The sequence below is a fragment of the Desmodus rotundus genome, chromosome 3 (genome assembly GCF_022682495.2).
Source record: "Desmodus rotundus isolate HL8 chromosome 3, HLdesRot8A.1, whole genome shotgun sequence".
Classification (NCBI taxonomy): Eukaryota; Metazoa; Chordata; class Mammalia; order Chiroptera; family Phyllostomidae; genus Desmodus; species Desmodus rotundus.
The window spans coordinates 143,620,894-143,642,443 of NC_071389.1; the positions used below are offsets into that span (position 1 = coordinate 143,620,894).

General features: G+C 49.3%; 1 protein-coding gene across 1 annotated transcript in view; it reads left to right on the forward strand.

Moving 5' to 3' along the window:
* The window catches only part of PPM1H (protein phosphatase, Mg2+/Mn2+ dependent 1H), a 234,503-nt gene that overhangs the window by 174,005 nt on the left and 38,948 nt on the right, over positions 1–21,550 (forward strand). The gene's annotated exons all lie outside the window — the stretch shown is intronic.

The window sequence follows — 21,550 nt, forward strand, 5'->3', positions numbered from 1 at the left end:
CAAGACCGTTTCTCTGGTGGATCAATAGCTAACGGTGACCGAGAACCTCATCTGTTTCTTCCACCTGAAAAATAAATACGAAGATAAAGCACCTATGCACACTAGGGTTGGGTAAGGATTAAAATGAGAGAGTCATGCCGAGCTCATAGACACGTGGGTGAAAATTTGCCCTTAAGCCCGTGGCCCTGCCCCGTGAGCCTCTTGCCAGTCTGGAGGATAGCCAGAGAATGCGACAGTGGACTCCTTCTTCTTATCTCTAACACAGGCAAAGAAGTAGATTCCATTATTTCTTCTTCATTGACCAAAATAGCTATAACAGATGGTTACAGCCCAAATTCCCATGGTGATGACTTCCAGGCTAGGAATCTTCTGTGGTGCATACTGTCTTAAAGGAACAGTTGAACTACCTAGGGAAGATTAGGGGCTGATCTAACACACTTCCTGTTGTCCTTTGCCATCCAAAAGAAGAAATCCTCACCAGTATCCACTCTTCTTCTACAACAAGGCCAACAAACTGTGGTCCAAAAAGCCAAATTTTACCCGCCACCCCTTTCTATTAAAAAAAATTAATGCAGCCCTATTTCTTTGTGTATATTTGATCTTAAGCTACCTTCACACTACATCAGGGCAGTTAAATAGTTGCAACAGATACCATATGACTCACAAAGTGTAACATATTTACTCCTACAACATGAATGTATTGTATTAATCAGAAAAATCCCACTACATGTGCATCTCTCAGTTTTGGAGTTTTGTGGTATCTGACTGTTTAATCAGGAGTGCTGACCTCTTTTCCCTTACGTTGTCAAATTAAAAAATGACAGCAGCCAACACAACAATAGCTGTCTGGTGTGAATCAATCAAAATTATACTTTTTTTTTTGTCAGATTAGCAAAAAATATATTTTTGGGTGTGCTGCAGAATTTTAGTAATTAGTTCTTGTGTGCCAGGAGATGAAAAAGGTTGAAAATTGCTGCCCTAACCCTACTGGGTGTTCCATGTAAATTTGTTTATATTCAATCAGTAAAATCGGCATTCCTACAGAAAAGTGTAAGGTGAGGGCTGCTCTAGTTTGGAAAAGCATGGTGCGGTTTGGTGTGGATTTTGCAGAATTTGGAACGACGAAAGGAAAGGCATCCAGGGCAAGAACCGTCCGATTATAAACACATCCACAAAGAGAGTCAATCTAAGGGACAGCGAGCAAAATGACCGCAAAGAAGGAGAGCGTCTAGGAAATCAGGCCGGCTTGATACTGAGGGAACATAACCAAGGATAAGGGAAGCCAGGCAGAGACGTTCGGATTTACCACGGGAAGCAGGAGGCTGTCCTGTGTGTTGCTGAGGAGGAGAATGAATGGTGAAAGCAGCGTTCTAGGAAAGTGGTTCTGAGAGGGGTTTGAAGGAGACCGACCAGGAGAGAAAGCAGATGCAGGTGCCCAGGGGAAAACCATAGAAATACATGTGTGAGGCCTCGAGGGCCAAATAAAGGGATGGAAGCAGAAAACAGGGAGGGAAAGGAAATGAACAAGAAAATAGCTTACATGGGCCAAGGGGTAAATGTAAGCAGTAAGTCATTCATTGTGTCCCTTGTCTGTTTAAGTGGGTCTCTTCAAGTAGTCGTTAAGCCCCTGGAGGGGGTGCCCCATGCCTAGTCTTGTGCCCGACACATAGTAGACCGGGAGCTGCTATTGGGTGAAAGGATGAAGGGGATGTAATTGGCAGAGTTGAGGGGGTAGACGGTCCACGGGAAGGGTAGGAGCAAAGAGCTTGCATATGAGACAGGCCGAGCTTGAGGCAGGGCTGTCTGTGTGTCCTTTCTATGCCAGAAAGGCAAGCAAGGTCTGAGCAGGCGAGACTGCCTTGGTAAACAAAGCGCAAAAGGTTACCTCCGTTTCATAATTTCTTTAAGTGGAGCTAAGTTCCAGCACTAGATTATATCCAAGTGTACATGCTCTTTCTTTTACACATACACTCACACTCACCCACGCTCACAGAGTGCCAGCACGGTCCTAAATAAGCAAGCAGTCCGTAAGCGGATGTGTTTAATGGACGAACTCCACACAGAATCCGGCGAGGAGCCACGACTGAGAATGGCTCTCTCAACGTGATTTGCTGATTAGTTTCAGTGTAGTTCCCTGTGGCTTTGGCTCCCAACTTGGGCTCTGAGCAGGGATTTACGTACACCTTTGCATTATTTTTTATTTGAAAATGATATTTATTTTCTTATTGTTGCTCTATTACAGTTGTCCCAATCCTCCCGTTGCTCTCCCCTGCCCCGCTTCTGCACGCCCCCCCGCCCCCAGTTAGTCCCCACCCTGTTGTCCCTGACCGCGGGTCATTTATACTTGTTCTGTACCTAGGCCCTTCCCTTTCTTTCCTCCCTTATCCCCCTCTCTTGTCCCTGTCAGTCTGTTCCTTGTTTCTGTGCCTCCGTGAAAACGATAAAGTAAAGGGGAGCTCTTTACATCGTTGTGGGAAGAAGTTGGGAAGTTTAAAACCAGTTTAGAGCACTTCTTAGGTAGTCTCCCTCCCCCAACATTAATGAATTCCTTTGAAAATGTTTTTAACCTCCAAAGAAAACCTGGGATCTAGCAGTTATTTTCAGGACTTAGAAAACGTGGGACTTGCATTTGCCGCCTTTCTAGGCTGGCCACTCCATGGACAAGGAGAGGAGGATTGGCAGCCTTTTACCCACGGGAAGCCTTAAGTTAGAGTTGACCCTTGAGAAGCATGGGTTGGAACTACAGAGGCCCGCGTAGATGCAGATTGTTCTCAGTGAGTGTACAGTCGGGCCCCTGTATCCCAGGGTGTCTCCTGCACGAATTCAAGTAGCCATGGATTGAAAGCAGATTTGCAGTTAGGAGTCTGCAGATGCGGGGGGTTGCCTTGCTCGCGTTGTTCTACACCCTTTATATAAGCGACGTGAGTGCCGCAGGTTTTGGTATCTGTGGGGTTCCTGGAACCAGTCCCCTGTGGATACCAAGGGACAACTGCAGTGAAGTTTCTGGGGAGTCAAAAGTTACGTGCGGAGTTTTCACTGCACAGAGGTTGGCACCCCTAAACCCCATGTTGTTCAAGGGTCAGCGGGTGAGTATTCGGAATGTGTCGTGCTCCAGGACACACAGAAACCCTAGCCTAGTCGCTCTGTGTTTCTTGGCTTCAGAATTCAGCTTGGCCCCTGAACTTGGTTTCTCTGAAATCTTCCTAATGAGTAAAGTTTTCACCTGTTGCATACCGTTTAGTCCTTGCAGTAAATAACCCAGTGGTGGAAATTCTTACCTCCCCCTTCCTCCCCCTTGTCCTCCACAAAGCATGATAGTAATGGGGGTCCCTGAGAGTTGGGGCAGGCACTGTGATGAGAACTTGACGTGATTTCTCGTATTTAACAATCCTTTGAGCTGGATACCTTTTACAGATGAGGAAACTGAGGCACAGAGACTAAGTTGCTCAAGGTTACACACTAGTAAGAGGAGAAGCTGAGGTGCGAACCCAGGTAGCACCACTTCAGGGGGTACGTTGCTTACTCCTGTGCTGAGCTCCCAGGTGCCGATGGCTCCTCCTCCTCATTCTCATTTCTCACTTCATCAAAGGGAGGCTCAGACGGATTAGGCACTTTTCTCAGCTTCCACCCATGCAAATGGGTCAGAATAAGGACTAGAACCCAGGACGCTGACTCCAGTTCGGGGCTCTATCTGGTACAGTGCACCAGTCAACTTCTCTTCGAGGTAAGATCAGACACCATTGTTCTGTTTTGAGCTGTGACGTAAATTTAAGTAGGGGACCTCTATCTACCAGGATTAGTGTCTCCTTGAGTCCTTTAGGGTTCGTCAAGAGGGTGAAACGAAGCGTTTCACGACCAGTACGTTACATACTTAGGCAATCACTTTTCTAGTTCTCTCTCTGACCCAGTGGACCATTGGCCACATTGAAACATGATGCTTCACACTCATCACTGAGAGCCTGTGTGGAATTTGGGGTGTGCTGGTGGGGAAGATCCCCAAAGAACCAGACCTCCGACGCTTAGGAAAATCGTCCACTCTCCCTGGGGAGCGTCCTGCCGGCATTCTGTGATGTGTCTGCAGTGGGGAGGAAGGGTGGGAGAGGACATCAGCTCTGGGAAGCCTTGGCTCATAATTAAGGATGAGTCTGTTGCCTCCTGGCGGGGATTCTTTCTCTCCCACCCTTGTGCTTTCTCAGACTGTGGGGCAGCTTGGCAGGCCCAGATTGTATAGAGGACAAAAGGTTATTGTCACCAGGACCTTCATAATGAAATCAGTCTCTTCCCCGGCTCCCCCGGCTCCCCCACCTCCCGTTCCGCCTCTCCTCAGATAGTTTGATTTACAAAGGCATTTTCTTCACAGAACCGCCAGCGCTGAGTTGTTCCCCGATGTGGCCCAGCTCTCACCTTCCGTGCCTGGTGTCATTGGTCCTGGTGCCAGAATCCCAGCCTGGAACTCAGTGCAAGCTGGTGCCCCTCCTCCCCAGCCTTTGTGCCGAGCCGCTATTGCGAGATGCACACTAGCTGGCATTGTGAGCCTTGTGTCCTGACCCGCAGCCTCTGGAGGCGTCTCAGGCCCTGATTTGCTGGCAAGCATCTATGTGATGGAGTTGAGACAACAGTCTCTCACAGCTGGCTTTGCGGCACCAGGTCCCTGCTCCTGCTGCTGATTTTGCTTTCCCATGTAAGATCAGTGTTCGTTGTGCTCTTTGTCCAGCCACATGGGGTGACAAGCAAGCCCCGGGGCCCAGGAGGACATTCGCGTGGGAGGGGGCTCTAGCTTCTTCACCCCTGGCATCAGGCCAGAGGCTGCGGCAGCTGTTCGCTGGCTGATGGGATTTGTAGAGAGAGCGAGGGCCAAAGAGGAAGAGAAGTCCATCGTGTGAATGCGAGATTGCTTCCAGATGGTTCTGGTTAGGCGTAAAGTACACCCAAATTCTTTCTTTAAGCAAAGCCTTTCTACCATTATGATGGTCTTATTTCAGAGCGCGGGCGGGACGTAACTTGAGATGGCGTGGCTTCTAACTCCCATACAGCTTTGGGAGACAGGCTCCTTGGTACTGGCCCTTGCTCTGCCAGGGTTCTGGGGCCATGGGCAAATCCTGGGCCCGCGTCTCCCATTTATTTGTAAAATGCTAACTTTGCGCCTTGCTGCTAACCTCCTTGTCTGGTGGGGGATGGGCTTTGCTCTGCTTCTCAGAGCTTCTGGAAAAGACAGCTTCCATTAGAAAGATTCCAGAGGTGGTGACCTTTCATTTTTATCTCTTGCAGCCCTTACTCCTTGTGATTCTATCTTGATGACACAGCAGGGTAATTTTCCTTCCTTCAATTCCCTGAAAACTAGGGGCAAATCAGGCTGTTCCACTGGGAATGGAGTGGGGCCAACTACCATTTTTTTCCTTTTAGCATTCACTACTTTAGTTAAGGCAAAGGAAGCCTTTTCTGTTCTGGGTGCTCTCTAGCACAGCAGCCACTGGCCACATTTAAATTACATTTAAATCAAAGCAAAGTAAAATTGAAATTCATTTCCCAAGTTGTACTAGCCCCATCTCAGTTGCTGAGTAGACACATGTGGTCTGTGGCCACCGAATTGGACTGTGGGTATAGAGCATTTCCTTCGTCACAAAAAGTCCTCCTGGGTGGGTGACAACCACACCCTAGATTATATAAAGGTCTCGTTGGGGTGCAGGACGATGCAGGAGCCATCTGTAACTGAACGTCCCAACAGCAAAAAAAGATGTTAAAAGATAGCTGAGCACAACCAGGGAGAAGGAAGCAGTGTGGCCACATTCTATGGCTTCTGGCCCCACTACTGCGATGACTGATCACCTGAGGGATGGAGTGAACACTCTGCAGATGTTCAGGGGCGTCGGTCACTGTGTTCAGGGATGACTCAGCTCCAGCCATCACTCACCGGTCAGCCTGAAGGAAGACCTATGTCCTTGACCCTGGTCAGCGGCACTCCCCCCAGCTGCCACACTGCCTCCTAAACTGGTGCCACGTTGGCACTTCTCTTCCCCTTGCTCTCCCTGTTACTTTTTGGAGAGTATTTCAGACCCTGAGGATTGTAGGAAAAAGCAACTTCCCTGGCAACCCTTTCCATTCTGTGTGGGGTGACCTCCATTGTTGCTCTGCAGCCCAGCTGGTGGGGGGAGAGCAACAGCCCCAGGCACTGGGCTCCCTCCCAACAATCCAGACATTCTTTGGAGGAGAAGCTCACTAGAGGCAGTGCCCCAGTGTGCTCTGGAGCTGCTGGGTTGAGCTTTATAAACACTCTGGATCCAGCTTTAGCTTATTCCTTATTGCTCTTTTCAGTGCCCTCTGAGAGCACCACCAGCCAGGCTGACAGGGATGTGGGTAAGCAGCCTGAGAAACACCGCAGAGTGCTTTATGAAGCCAGCTCCAGAGCCGCACCGCATTTAATATAAATTGATTTATTGAATCAAACACAGAAGCCCTGTTACAGAAACCCCAGGCTCTATCCTCCAGAGGGCCACCTAATAAAGCAGCCCCAACTGACACTCCTTATTAGCTTTTCCACTGATCCCCAGGCAGTTTTTAAAGGGATAGTGTCCCTCTTTGAGCCTGAATTTATATGTTGGCCGTGCCTGTGGGTCTAATTAGCTCAGCATTATTAGTCTTACTGGGAAAGCCTGCATTTTCTAACAGCTTGACTCTTGAGTTTTAAAGAGTAATTGGAAAATTCAAACTCTGTCCTTTTCCTTCTTTTTGTTTTTAATCACTTCTAACCCAATCTTTGCAGACGTCCCTGACTAGCAGGGTTGGGCGCAGAAGGAGTTCTCAGCCCTGCCTTGGTGCGAAAGCTGACCTTCCTGTTGCGCCACAGACCTCACGGGGAGGCTTTTCAGACTCACCAGAGAACTATCACATTTTAATTTTATAATTACTTCACAAGAACGTGGGCCTTTCCCTAGTTAAACCTGGTATTAATTTCCTCCTAGCCACTTATATTTTCATAACTTAATGATTATGAGCCACCTTGGCAGCAATTTGATTACTAATAGCAATCTGGAAGTCTTTGTAGAGAAAGGAGGGGCTTGGGTATCATTCCAGAGAATTTTAACCCCAAACCTCAATAGCCTGTCCAGGACAGAGATTGGCAGGGACACAGATGGGGCACCCAAAAAGTCCCTGCGTTCCAGGTTCCTGGAGCCGAAGTCTGAGCCGCTCAGCCTCGGGGAGGTGGGCGGGGGGTGCTGGGCTCCTGGGCTCCGAGGCCCAGATGATGCATGGTGTTTTGCAGTGTGCATGTTCTGCATCTTTCCAGGACCTGCAGCCCTGGCTGCAGGCAGGGCAGGGAAGAAAGCCTGCTGTGCTGTGTGCAGCACCTGTCCGGACAGTGAGGAATGGCGCCTTGCTCCCCAGCCCTCCTCCTCCCCGCCGCTCTGCCCTCGAGGCCAGTGGCAGCTCTGAGGTCTTTACAAATGGCTGGAAACCGGGACAGACAGGCCTTGTCAGGCCACCGGGAGGAGAAAGAGGAGAGGTGCTCAACCAGCATGCTCCCTATCGATGGTCCACTCACCTCTCTCTGCTTTAATAATTGCACATTTATCATTCCTAAAGCGGCCAAACTACCTCCGAGCCTTTCTTTTGCCCTCGGAGCCTTGGCACAGTCGCAGCATTTTCTGGTGCCCGTTCATACGCCCCCCGCAGGGCGTGTGCGCGCACCGCTCCTCGCCGGTGACCGTTGCGCATGGTTGTACGGTTCTTGTGTGATGCTGACTAGCTCCGAGTGTTCCCAGGAAGTTTCAGGAGGTCAGGTGCTTGCAAACACCCCTGTTAAAATATCCAGTGTGCATTTAGCTGAGGAACCCAGGGCGCACTCGTCGGGTACTTGGCAAGCCTTTGTGTGCGCCCGCTGCACCCTGTGCAGGGAGTAGGAAAGAACAGGGATGTGGAGCCAGGCTGCCGACTGGGTCAGTCCCCAGGTGTGTCTTGGAAAAATGATGTCATTTCTCTGTGCCTCATTTCTCCCACTTGTAAATGGGGCTAATGATAAGACCTAGTCATTGGATGTCACGAGTCGGTGTGGCTGAGGGCACGGAAGAAAGCCGGGCAGGTAGTAAGTGCCACGTGTGTCTAGTAATAGAGTCATTAGACATTATGGAGAGTAGAAGGGTGAGCAAGATAATGGTCCTTGGCACAGGAGGTTTAAACCTGGGATGTGTTTAGAGGCTTGTTTTTCCAGGTAATGAGAGGCTAGAAACGGGGCAGTTGGAAGTAAGATCGAGGTGTGCTGACCACTTCTGTTTGGCGGGTCTGGCCTCCAGTGTGCCCAGAGGGGCTGTCATCTGGGAGAAGAGACACTTTTAGCACAACCAGGAAGCCATCCTGAGCCAGCCCCTCCATCCCTGGGGGCTGCTGGGTAGGGCATTTTTGTTTTTATTTGTGGGGGCTTGGGGTCCATACAGTGACTGTCTTGTCTCCCTTCCTAGTCCTAGCTGCTGGGCCTTTTAAGGTCCCGTAGCCTTCCTGAGCCATGCCAAGGGTCCTGGATGCCGAGCCCCTCGGTGGCACAGCGTGTCTTCACATGGGGGGACCTTATCAGATGGGACTGTGTCAGTTAGCGTCACGGAGGGGTCAGCTGGCTTTCTGGAATGGCGGGGGCAGTGCAACTTTACCTACACATCTGTTCCCAGATCTCACGAGTGAGGGAAGCAGACCTGTTGGCACTTGTGACGAATAACTAAAACAAGGCGGACTATGGGGCTTATAAAACGGGGTTTGAGAAAAGGCCGTGTGGCCGTGGCAGGGCAGACAGTTGTTTCTAAGGGGGAGGTTAGGGTTCGGGCTGACTTCTTGGAGATGTTTGTATTTGAACCAAAGGTCTGAAATACGGGGGGATTTCAAGAGGTTTGAGGGCAGGAGGGACGGGCATTCTGAGCAGAGGGTACAGCACCCGTAAAACCCCAGAGTCATGAAAATAAGTGTGTGGAGGGTGTGGAAGCTGGAGGTGATGTCAAAACTATTTTAACAGCTTGGCGGACGGGGCTCTAGCTGGGTGGCAGTGCATCCTAGAAGCCCCTCCCCCTGCCCATCACCCGCTGTGCCAGGCTGAGTCATTGTTTGCTAATGAGCACAGAAGTATTTCAATAATTGAACCCCCACCCCGTACACACTTATATTGGTATATGGGTGTATCAGCTGGGTGACAGTCCTGGTGCCAGCCTAACACGCAGGCTGCACAGAGGGAGGGTGGAGGGCCTGACGGGAACAATCGAACTGGGACAGGAGCCTGGGGTCAGCTCACCGGGAACTTTGAATGCCATGGTGACGATGACAATAATGAGCACAGTTTTAGAATGTAAAGTACGAAGGCGACAGACACACCAGGGCAGAGATATAAAGCTGACAGTGTCCTCGGGAGGACAAGTGGGTCAATCCTCAATGTATTTATGAGATCCTGTTTTTAAGGGAATTCCAGAGAAGCGAGTGCTTCAACACGCCAACAGATCTCCGGGCACTGTACAACTGCCAAGGACACATTTTCCTGTGTCCAGCCTACACTCTGCCGGTTACAAAATTTCATTTACGAGAGCTTGGTAAAGTTTTGTCTTTTCCCTGCCACCCCTTCCCTGCCCACCAGGTTTCTGAGTGGGAAAAACCAGCATTGCTGGTTTCAAGCTAAAAATCCCACAAAGGTGCGAACCCATCGCAGCCTGGGGAAGCGCGTTTCCCAGAATCAGCCGGGGTGCTGACTTAAAACCCCTGCCTCACCTGGGAGCCCACATAGGAGAGCTGGGGCCCCACTGCTCCAAACTCCAAAGGATCTCCTACGGTCACGCTGCTCTGCCCTTCAGACAAGTAAGTCCAAGACCTGCTCATAGCAAGCGTAAGGTTCCCTACCTGTTCTTGCTGCAGAACCGCATGCAGATCTTCCCCAGAGAACTGGAACTGCCAGTCACGTGTCCCCTTTCTGTTCTTCCCCATGTTGCTCTGGCAAAGTCAGTGACGTTCTGCCAAGTGCCAAATCCCAGGCAGCGGTTCCACGAGGATTAGGTTGCTTGTCTGTCTCCCTGGGAAAACCACATGCTCTGTGCTCAGTGGCTGGAAGGACTGAGCACGGGCTTTACCGCCGTGGGGTCACCAGTCCCGGCCAGGTGTTGTGCTGGGCGTTGGAGAGACAAGATTGAAACCATCCCTGCCCTCAGGGTGCTTATGGTCCAGTGCAGGACAGAGCCCGAGATGGATGATTGCAATCTTATACCGAAACGTGGAGAGAAATGTTTACCCACAGTGGTGCTGTCTCATCTGGGGTGATTATTAAAAGCATTGCAGAATCCCTGAGATTCTGGAATCTGTATTTTTTAAGCCCCCCAGGTGATCGCTGTATATCCTTACACATCGACCTTGGGCAGCACTAGCCATTCTTAGCAGGGATGTGAGCAACAGCTTACAGAAGTGATTGGTTAGGAAGCATTGGGCAGCCCAGGCCCTTTACAGGTTTATGACTCTTTGCCCACCAGGGTGGCCGGTGTTCAGGAGGGGCTGTGGGCTGGACTGGCGGTGGAAGATAAGGGGCGATGAAACCCATAGGTACCAGCAGTGGGTCAGAGTCCCATTTTGAGCCTCTTGTTTTTCCTGTTGATGCTCGTGTCCATAACCCGGATAGTCTTGGCCCAGCAGAGACGCACGGAGCAGGTCAGGAGACCATGCTCCCAGGGCATCTGACTTGTTGGTTTCTGCGTCCTGTTCATCCTGAGTTAATGATACTCTCTCCCCAGTTTTGCTTCATCCTTCTGGGTGGAATCCTTGGATCACCCTGTGAAAAACTGGGCACCTAAGTTTAAAGGTGTAAGAGTCTTAACTTATTAATAACCAAACAATTTGAAAGCCAAACCTCAGGTTAATCCTAATTCTACAGTGACCTTGTGTACCTGCCATATTGTCAAGAGAAGAAAAAGCCCAAGGATGGGTTTATTTGAACTTGTGTGTGACTTATCAGTGTAAAAACTGGGGGTCAGAGGGTGAAGGAGACTTAAAATTTCTTTATGATTTGCTCTGAGATTGGGGATTAGTAATTAAGCATTTCCTTTGCATAGCATGTCATTTTACTGTATTTACACAGGTTCATAGCTCTTCAAGGCTAGGCAGAGGACCAGGCACTTTGGGGAGGACCTGGAAGTGAGCTTGACCTCCATTTGTCCTAGTTGTGTGACCTGCATTTTCTTACTTGTGTAGTAGGAGTTAATGTTAATATCTGTTCTACAAGATTGTTACAAGAAGTAAACAAGTTTAAAAAATATAAATACTCAGAACAGTGCCTAGAACAAAGTGAGTATTCCATAAATGTAGGGCATATTAGAATTTGGTAACGTTAGGGGTGAGAGAAGGCAGAGAAACGAGCAATTGCTATCCTTGTAGCCCACCATCTAAGATAGCTGGGCCACCTCGATGCAAAAGCTGAGAATTTCTCCTGTTGGTAAAGACTGGCAATCTTCACCCAGGCCCAGTGCTTCTTACCCTGGGCTTGAGTAATGTGGGCGTTAGCAGAAGATTCCAGAAGAGTATGGGAATCCACCGGATAAACATCAATTTTATAGTTGGGGGAGGGGAGGATGTTTTTGTGTTGAAATAAATGTTGATTATGTCTATGCTTCTGCTAAATTTTCATGCCTTTTTAAGATGAAAGAGTTGATAAGGCATGGATGCTGATGTGGATACTTGAGCCCAGTCCCCTGTGCTCTCACCAGTTCAAGGGCACTTGAGTGGAAATTTCAAACCAAGCTTGCGTAGGGTTGGAGTGCCAGCGTGCGTGAGAGAGGCCTCGCCCAGGAGATACTGCAGCACTTGGGGCTCCTGGATACCGATATCGATCGTCATTACCGAGTGAGAGAAGCTTTGTGAGGCCGGGCTGCAGGCGCAGTGCAGGGGAACAGGCCTCCGCAGTAACTCCCTCTTTGTGGAGAACAATCTCTTTGCTCTTTTCTCCTCACCATTTGCGGACACAGGGTCAGTTTTGGTTATCTTCTGGTTGGTAATTTATGGGCTTGGTCTCATACAGTAGGGAGGCCAATGTGAATGAAATTCATGTTTGTTTCAGAATGAATGGTCTCTGAGAAAGCAGAAATAATTCCAAATTTATGTGCTCATAAAGTAAGGGTCTCTGATTCATACCTGTGGGTGGTCTAAATGTTATTGATTAAAATAAGAAGCTCCCCTAGCCAAGTGCTAGTGCACACCAAGTGCATACTGAGTCAGAAGTCATTTCCAAATCTGAAATTTCCCTAAAAGTCATCCGGAATATTTTACCCTGAAATATTATTGGTTCTGTTTTACATGTATACTTGCTTGCTTATCTTTTCCAAAGACTGATTGAAAGCATTTTCTTCTGTGTGAATCTTTTCCCACTGCTAACCTTGGGCCCATGAGTCAAGAGATGAACTTCGTTTATGTTATGTACCCCCACCACTTGTGCTAGCACCTGGCACATAGTAGGTGCTCAATAAATATTTACTAATGAATCTAGTAGAGCCCATTGGTCTCATCTGGTCAAAGCCTGAGCTGCTTGCTGGTTTGGAGCTACATACTAGGAGCAGGTTCTGTTCCTCTACCTAAATTTTCATCCGTGGGTAGGGGCTCATTGTTGGGTTGTGAGGTCAATGTAGTGTACGGAAGTGAGCGTTTTAAACCAATTAAGTAGCATAGGGAGAAGAAAAATAGCGAAGTGTGTATCACAGGGTAAGGGTAAATACTGCTTTTTGAGATGTGTTTGTGTGTACACCGGGTTACCAAGATTGATACATTCTGACTGCGGGTCACAAAGTGTGAACTCTGCTCTAGCCCAGGCTAGTGTCCCAGAGAACATGGACCAGTGAATGGAAAGCTGGCTCTGTTGCCTCTCGCTGTCATCCATGGGCCTGTGGTAGGAAGGAAGAGGAGTCTTCAAGCCAAAAGAAAAGAATGGTTGCAGCTCCCAGAACTCCAGGCAGGACCTGGTCCAGGCATGCTGGCAGGGGGAAGGGGACTGGTAGGCGTATTCCTAGGTCTTGTGGGTTGGCCCTGCTAATCAGGGGGTTTCCTCAAGGGTAACTGTAATGTCACGGAACAGAACTGGGGTCTTGTTTTAGAAAAGGTTTTCCTGGAGAGAGAGCCAGAAGGTTAGGTTGCCCCTTTCACTCGTTTCTCCCCTCACAGCCAGCTGCGCTGCACCCACCAGTGCTCTTCACTTGTGTCACCTAGCGTTGATCCCACTGTCCGGACTTGTGCACACTTTTTGTGCCTGAATCCAGACTGTTGTGTTGTATTAGCACAAGCACGTCAACCTGTGTAGTAGCTTAGGGCCCGCAGGCTTCGCTAAAGGTAAATGACACTCCAAGGAACAAAAGGAGAAAACAGGGTAGCGGAGCCTTGGCCTCATATGGAAACCTCCCCAGCATTCATGTCATCAAGATTGACAGCGACAACCAGCTCATACATCCAGGGACCTAGTCCATCAAAACGTGACCCCATCACCCAAAGGTTAGATTTGCAAATAAGTAAAGCCTGTTATACAATGGCAAGCCTGTGGCAGAAACATCATAAAGGATATTTCTTAACCCTCAAACGACCTGCTGTATATGTATGGCGCACTGTTGGCCTTTTCCAGCTCACTCCGGGGCCCTAAGGACTGCCTTGTCATCCTTTCTCCACGGCTCCACGTGAGCTTGGCGTCATCACGATGGGCTCAGATTCACCCTCCCTGACCATTTAGCAGCGTTTTCCCAGGATATTAAGATTTGATCCAAAGAGGTCCAAGATCCGAGCAGGAGGTACGGAGGTGGAAAGAAAGGAAGGGACTAGTCAAAAACATGCATGAAGGACCCATGGACATGGACAACAGTGTGGGGATTGACTGGGAGTGGGGTCGGGGGCGCTGGGTAGAGGAGAGCAAAGGAGGAAAATTGGGAAAATTGTAATAGCGTAACAATAAAAAAAACCAAGAGACTTCCTGTGGCTTCTCCTTCCCTCCTAGAGGGGCTAGGAGCAACTGGCTGCGGGGGGGAGATTCTCCTTTTCTCACTGTTTCAGACCAACCCACAAGCACCTCCTTGAGATTATTAGCTGTGAGACATCCTTCAGAGACTCGAATGAGTCTTCACTTTAGGGCAGAACCGTGGACTTTTCTGGATAAGTGGCCCGGGTGCTGTCCTTCACACGTCGATATCTTTAGCAACAGTAGAAAAAGTATGAATTACGAAGTCTAGCGAGCTCAGCAAGAGGCGAGTTTCCTGTGGGGACATGCTGTCTCCCTGCTAATGGTCGCCAGTTATGTGTGCTCCGCATCTGCACTGAAGAAAGATTGAGGCCCCTAGGTCCTTAATAGCTGCAACTTATAGTTAAATAGCACCTTTCTTCACCGAGGACTTGCCCAGACTCATTTGCCTTCAGTCCTACCATAACGAGCTCAGCCGAAGAAGCAATTTCGGTGAGGTTGGGGGACTTTCCCAAGTTCACACAGCTAGTTCATGTGAGGACTGAGATGTGACCTCAAAACCTCTGGCTCCAGCCTGGTGTTCTCTAACGTAGATCCACCAGGGGGGAGAGAGAATCCAGGAAGGCAGCTTCCCAGGGGAGGGGAAGCGTCCAAGGCTGTGTGGAGAGGTCAGCAAGTGGAAGAATGTGACTCACGGGGTGCGTGTCTTTGGGGTCGCTCGAGTGGGTTGACGCGATCAGGCAGTCCCTGGAGGAAGAAGGTCCTCACTCCTCCAGAAAGGGTCACGTCCTTTGTAAATGACTTTGAAGTATTGCTGAGGAAATTAAGACTTAGGGAAACAAGTGTATTTCTGTCTTTTTTTCTAATTAAAGGTCATGACTTAGGAGAAAAGGGAGGCTGTGGGAAGTGGTCTGTGTGGGTAGCGCGGAGGGTGAACTTCGAGTTCCTGGCCTGCAGGTTAGGGAGTCCGGGCGGGAGCTCTGGCTGGGGAGGGAGGAATCCAGCCATGATGGGAGAATTTTCCTAAGTTGGAGGAGACTTGTCTTCTGAAGGTCACTCTAACCAGAGTTAACCCGGAAGAAGGGACCTCCTGCAATGAAAACTACCGTTCTGGAATTATCAGGGAAGGCAGTAAATAGGCAAGAGAATCACCACTGCCGTTATTTAAATATCTATGACTTTCCACTAATATATACAGGGTGGGACAAAGGTAGGTTTCCAGTTGTGAGTATGCGAAATGCAGAGTTTATTCTTCTATTCTTATTTATTGTGTTATTTTCCATACAAAGAATTGCAAACCTACCCTTGCCCCACCCAGTTCTGGTGATAGAAGGGAACCTAAAATTTTAATATGAAAAACACGAGTCCACGGTATCACCCATAGGACTCAACTCTGAATTTCTGCCGTAGGAAGGCTTACCATTTAGGCAAAATGAACAGGGACGCAAAAGCACGGTGTAGCTTTAGAGGAAAGCCTGTGTGCAAAGGAGGAAGTGCCAGCCTTCATTCATTTATCCATCCATTTAACTCGTAACTACTTTGCATCCATAATGAGGATGTACCAGTAAATAAGACAGAGTCGCCGCCTCCAGGAGCTAATGTTGGGGGTGGGGGGCGGGGCAGAATTAAACAAACAAACACAGGAATAGGTACGGTGGTCTCAGGTTGTGCGGTGTACATGCCATGCGGAGCTGAAATAGAAAAGGCAGGGAGCCTGTTGGAGGAGCTCTGTGAGTGGTGCTCAGCAGCCAGCTGTGGGAGGCAGTATGGGAAGAATGGCCCAGGCAGCTGGAAGGACAGGGCTCTACAACCTGTTAAAGAAACAGCAAGAAAGCCGTGTTAGTTAGGAGTGCGTGGCTGAGTGATAGAAGAGGTTGGACCAGACCGGCATGCAGAGATCAGATCTCTGGAGGGCCCGGGCGTGGAGGGCCCCGTCGCTGGGTTATACTGTAAGGTGATGGAAAGCTAATGGCGAAATTTGATCTGAGGAGTGATGCCTGTGGATTAAAAGAGAAAGAAATGGTTGTGGGAGGCTTGCATACAGCCCTCTCGGCCAGACTAAAAATACAAGTAAAGCTTTTTCTGATTAAAAATTACAAAACTGACACAGAGACAAGATGTATTCCTCCTGGAGGAGTCCTAAAATTACTTCTCATCAGGAGGGCGAAGGGACTCCGTGTGGCTGCATGGGGGCCTCTCCGTGCAGGTGTCAGAGAAAGTGTCTGAGAGGCTCCGAGGAGCAGCCAGGACCGGAGGCAAGGAAAGGATGTGCCTGCGAGTAGCCATTGGCTGTGACCAGCACACCTGACCCTTAGAAGGCAGTCACAGAACAAGAAGGTGCTTTGCTTTTGTTTTGTAAACGTATAAAATGCAAGGAAACACAGAAAATAAAGGCACCACCTGGGCTGAGTAGTATTCACTGATTTGCTCATTCGGTTGAACGTTTATGGGCACCCATTGTACAGTGGGCACGCTTTTTGGTCATTGTGATACCATATGTGGCAAAACAAAAAGCTCTGTCCTCATAGAACTTAAGGGGGAAGGGAGCAAATCAGGGGAGCAGTAGAGAAAATAAACACCATGAAGAAGCAAAATACTGCCCTGGCTGGTATGGTTCAGTGGATTGAGCACCGGCCTGTGAACCAAAGGGTCACCGGTTCAATTCCCAGTCAGGGCACATGCCTGGGTTGCAGGCCAGGCCCCCAGTAGGGGGGGTGTGTGTGAGAGGCAACCACACACTGATGTTTCTCTCCATCTCTTTCTCCTTCCCCTCTCTCTAAAAATAAAAATAAATTAAAAACCTTAAAAAAAACAAAATACTTAAAATGTTTGGTGGCGGTAAATGCCATGGAAAAAAACAAGCAGAGAAGGCGGGTAGGAAATTCTAGGCAGGAGAGTGATTTTAAAGAAGGTTATTTTGTTACTTGGCTTTTATTTAGAGGCTAATAGGAAAACCAGTGAGGGTTAAAGTAGGGTAATGATGTTATCTGACATTTTGAAATAATGACTCCAGCTGCTCTGAGAATAAAGCAAAGGACAAAACCAAACGGTTTCAACACCGTCCCTGCCGTCCCCCTGGTCCCCACACCGCCCTCTCTCGCCTAGACGATGGATCGTGGAGGGGCCTGACGAGTCAATGGCAGCACTGTCGGCCAGAGCAGGGGTGCCAGCCCTCAGGTGGAGGCCGTGAAGGTTTGAAAATACCCAATTCTGGATCCGTTTGGAAGGTAGAAATGATAGTATTTGGTAGAATGTTAGTAGACAAAATACTTAATTCCTATTGTTTCCTTCTTTCTTTAAGATCAGGAAGTGAGGAATTCAGGCTGCTAGCAAGGGAAGTATTAAAAAGATTTGTCACAAGCACAAGCCGGGTAGGAGCACGTGTAGCTGGATGGACGATAGTTAGAACAGTGGGGCCCAGGGCCCCAAAGGAAGCAGAGGGCAAAGGGTTCAGAGTGCAAATCTCGGAGGAGAGGATGTTCTTGGTGCGGCCCATGTGGCCAGGGCGCTGCCACAGAGCAGCGAGGAAGGCCGTCAGGCAAGTAGGATGGAGTTGCCAGTCAGGATTCCAGAAGCACCATCAAAACATGCAGAGTTCCTGAGGATAGCATCAAGGGAAAGTGGAAAAGCAGTCTGTGAACCTAGGCTGAAGTCATCAGGGAAGGTGGGAGAATATTCTGAAAGGGGGAGGGTGAGCAGAAGGGGCGGCTGATTGAGTGGCTGAGAGTCAGTCTGGCAGGGCAGGACTGTAGAAGGAGCGACCGGTGCCTCTTTCCTTAGGAGTCAGGGACCTGAAGGAGCAACGTCCCCTGGAAACAGCGTGCATTCACTAATCCGTCAAGCTCAGTCAGTCATGTCCCCCTCTGCGATGGGCTGTCCAGGCTGGATGGGCATGGCAGTGGCGTGCATGGATGCATTGACTTAGTGCTTTAGACAAGAGGGAGAAACACTGAGTAACAGTTAAGTTGCTTTATAGGTGGCCCAAGAGCTGGGCCCACAGAATCTGTACCGAAGGTACACACTGTGTCTCTCTGGATCAGTGTTTTCAGCCTTTTCAAACCTTAAACCCCTTCACCCCTGTTTAAACATTAACATCTCATCGTCTGCCCTCTGCGGCTGAATCTCTCTTCTGTGCCTTTCCCCCACACAGGAACACAGTTTTTCAAACGCACGCAATTTAATGTGCATGCCTTTGAGAAATGCTCATACACCCCTCGTCTGGTTAGCTTGGCCTGGAGGAAGGTCTTTAATGACTTGGTTCTGCTTAGCATTTTTTCCAAATCTTGGAGGATGACAGCAGAGCTACTTAGTCAAATTTAATATAACATAGCATAGGAGAAGAGTGATGCTCTGGATGAAAAGGTGTGAATTCAGGTGTCTCTGGGTGGGTTAGAACGATGGACCGGAACCAGCAAGATAAAATTTATAAAGGCAGTGGCACTCCCCATTCAAAGTAAGACGCGTGTGGTGTAAGAGTAAGCTGGAGGAGACTGCGAGCCCCTCAAGGCATTTCCCCTGCGGACCGGCTGGACTGATGGGGAGTTTTGTCGGGTGGTTCGTTTTCACTTGTCTCTCCATCTGTGACCCTAAGCCACACTTACACAGGCACACGTATGTGCATGCGATGCTAATATAAGCTGCAGTCACTTTAAAAAGAACGAGGTCTCTACCAAAGAAGTAATCTTTTCATTCTTCTGTGGACCACATCTTAAGTGTTTTCAGTTCTGAGTGCCATTCTCTGAGGACGGTGACAAACTGGAAAGCCCCAGACAGCCCGTCCCACGGTATTTGGTGCTCAGTTAACAGACACTTGAATGGATGGTAACTTGAGTAGTTAGGGGTGGTGCCCCAGGTCCTGTGAAGGACCCTTGAAGGAACTAGGAAAGAGGAACTTTGAGATAGCTGTCATCAAATGTTTCCAGAGCTCTCAAGTGGAAGGGGGACTAGATTTATTTCATGTTTTTCCAGAAGACAGACCAAAGACTCCAGTGGGTTGGCTGTTTGGGTCAGTTTACGAATTGACCCAGGCTGTTCTTCCACGGAGTGGGTGGATGGTAGGCCTTAGGACAGTGACTAGCTGTAACAGTCCCCTTGGTGACAGAGGCCAGGGCCCGACATGAGTGGACTGCAAGAAGGCTTCCTGCACTGGGGGCAGAGCCAACATAGGCGTCTGTCCATTTGTTCCCGTGGTTTTCCTCCCGGTGTGTCCCAGACAGCTGGCGCCTTGTTTTCGCAGCTTTGCAGAGTCAACATCGCAGGGGCAACTATTGCTCCGAAAACAATGTTGAGTGGGATCTTCTGAGGATACTGCCTTCAGTGAGAGAAAGCCCTTTAATTTGGCCCTTTCTAAGCCTTGCATTTTTTTCTCCTCTCATCTTTTTGTCAGTTGGCCTCATAAATATTCATAGAGGAATTGACCCAAAATAAGTTATTTTAAAAATCTTTCTGAAGCCTTTCAGCTGTGCTTCAAATAACTATTTGAATATGATCTCTGACCAGTTATATTATTATAAAACTAGTGAGTGAGTAATCTATTTTGGAGTTATTTTTTAAAATTTAATCAGGATTTCAGAAATCATAGGATCTGATGTGAAAGAAGAAACCCTTTCTGTCCATCCCCAGCCACAAGTGCCCCACGCCTGACCCGGAGCTCTGGCGCTTCCAGCCGCTGCCCCCAGCCGCCGCCCTCATCCGCTCACCTCCCAGCTGTGAAGGGCAGAGGCCGAGCCGGAAGCGTAGGTTCAAGCCCACAGCCCAGGCATGGGCTGGAATGAAATATGCACAGCAGGCGGGCTGAGGCTGGGGTGGCCCCTCAAACTGCGAGAACAGACCCAGGGAGCCCTGCTATCCGCGGGACAGGGCTCCGTCGGAGTCTGTGGCCGCAGACACGATGGCCTGGGAGGCAGCGGCAGGCCGAGAGCACAGGCAGTGGCGTCCCGGGCTGTTCTCTGTGGTTTTCCTTGTAGACTGTGTAGCACAGCAGCTGCTAGTTTTGTCCACACGTGGTCACCTTTTGTTGTTTTGCCTCATAGAGGAAATTCTCCTTCCTCTTTTGCCAAAAGTCCTCCTTCATCAAATGCCTGTTTTTCAGTCACTGAGAGGTGGATGACAACGGTCTCCTTGAGTCTCGTCAACTAGAACAGGAAATCCCCAGAGCTGATCCCTGATGTCACATTGGTGTGTTTTTTGGGAAAGTCTGAGTTTTGGGGCCATCAGCGCAGTGTGTGATCTCGGGGCAGTGATTTAACGCCTCTGCGCCTCAGCCCTTCGTCTGTGAGAAAGGACGTCGCAGGGCCTTGGAGCGATTTTTGGACGCGTAAGCAGGCGCTGAGCCCCGTGTGTGGCATAGAGGAGGCTGTCGGTAAATCTTAGCTGCTGTCATTGTTGTTAGTGTCATTAATTTAGACGGACTCTAATCAAGTTACCAGTTTTAACTCTTGAGTATTTTATTCTTCATTATTCCAGACTTTTAACTGGAGAGGGAAGGCCAGCTGCGTTCATGATGAACTGTGCTCAGGACCCCGAAAGACGAAGGGAAGAGGGGTTGTGCTTTCTCCCTGTGTCTGCAGTCGTTCTTCTTTGTCACTTGTTGGGGAGGGGGAGAGGACTCACACCTGATGGAAAGCCAACGATGGCAGGAATCCAGTTACCCTTCCTTATCCAGAGTTGTCTTTTCTGTTTTTAGGGGTTTTGTTGTTGTTGTTCTAGAAGAAACAGAAGCTAAAATATGGTGTTAGAATTTACAATGGTCTCGATCCTGTGGGTGAGATTCTAGGATGAGTGTCTGTCCTTCAGAGCTTTGGCGCCGCAGACTTCACACTCCTGAAATTCTCTGCCCTTGGAGAAGTCGATTACCTGGGCTGTGGAGGAGTCAGAGAACTGTTCTCTCCCCGCCTTTTTCAAGGCTGTTAAGAGCGCCCTTAGCCTGTCTCTCTGAGCTCTAAATAATCCCAGCTCCCACTGAAGTCCAACTCCTGTGCCCGGGTCCCCAGGCCCCAGCCCCTCCCTCGGCACTGTCCGCACTGCGTCCTCCTCTCAGTCTGAGCCTGTCCTCCCCCTCTCCACACTTCCTCTCCACGGTCCCCAAGTCCTGCTTCTGCTCATTTCAGAGCCTTTCTCAGGCCATTTCCCTCCTCTCCTCTGACTCATATGGTCTGTCATCTGTAGGGTCCACTTGATGGGGGGCCATCGCTGTTAGCCAACGACACTGTGTCTACAGGAGTAGTTCTCAACCTTGGCTGCACATTGGCATCATCTGGGAAGCCTTACAAAGTTCCCAGTGCTTGGGTCCCAGCCCCGGAGGTTCGGATTGCATGGCTGCGCAGTGTGACCTGGGCATCAGGATATTTGAAAGCCCTCCCAGGTGATTGACTGTGCAGCCAAGGTTGAGAAGCCCTGGTCTACAAACCCATTCAACCCCCAAGTGGAGTCTGTGTTCTGATAATAGCCATGACTTGTATACTAGTGTTTTGAATGGTTCGTGTGAATGTAAAAAAGATTTAAGTAGCTGTGTCCACTTTGTGTAAATTTGGTAGATTTAGGGGCGAGGTCCTATTTTTGACAATCCAATTCTAGAGCCCCTCTGGGCTCACTTCATGGCAGCACCAGCGTGTGCCA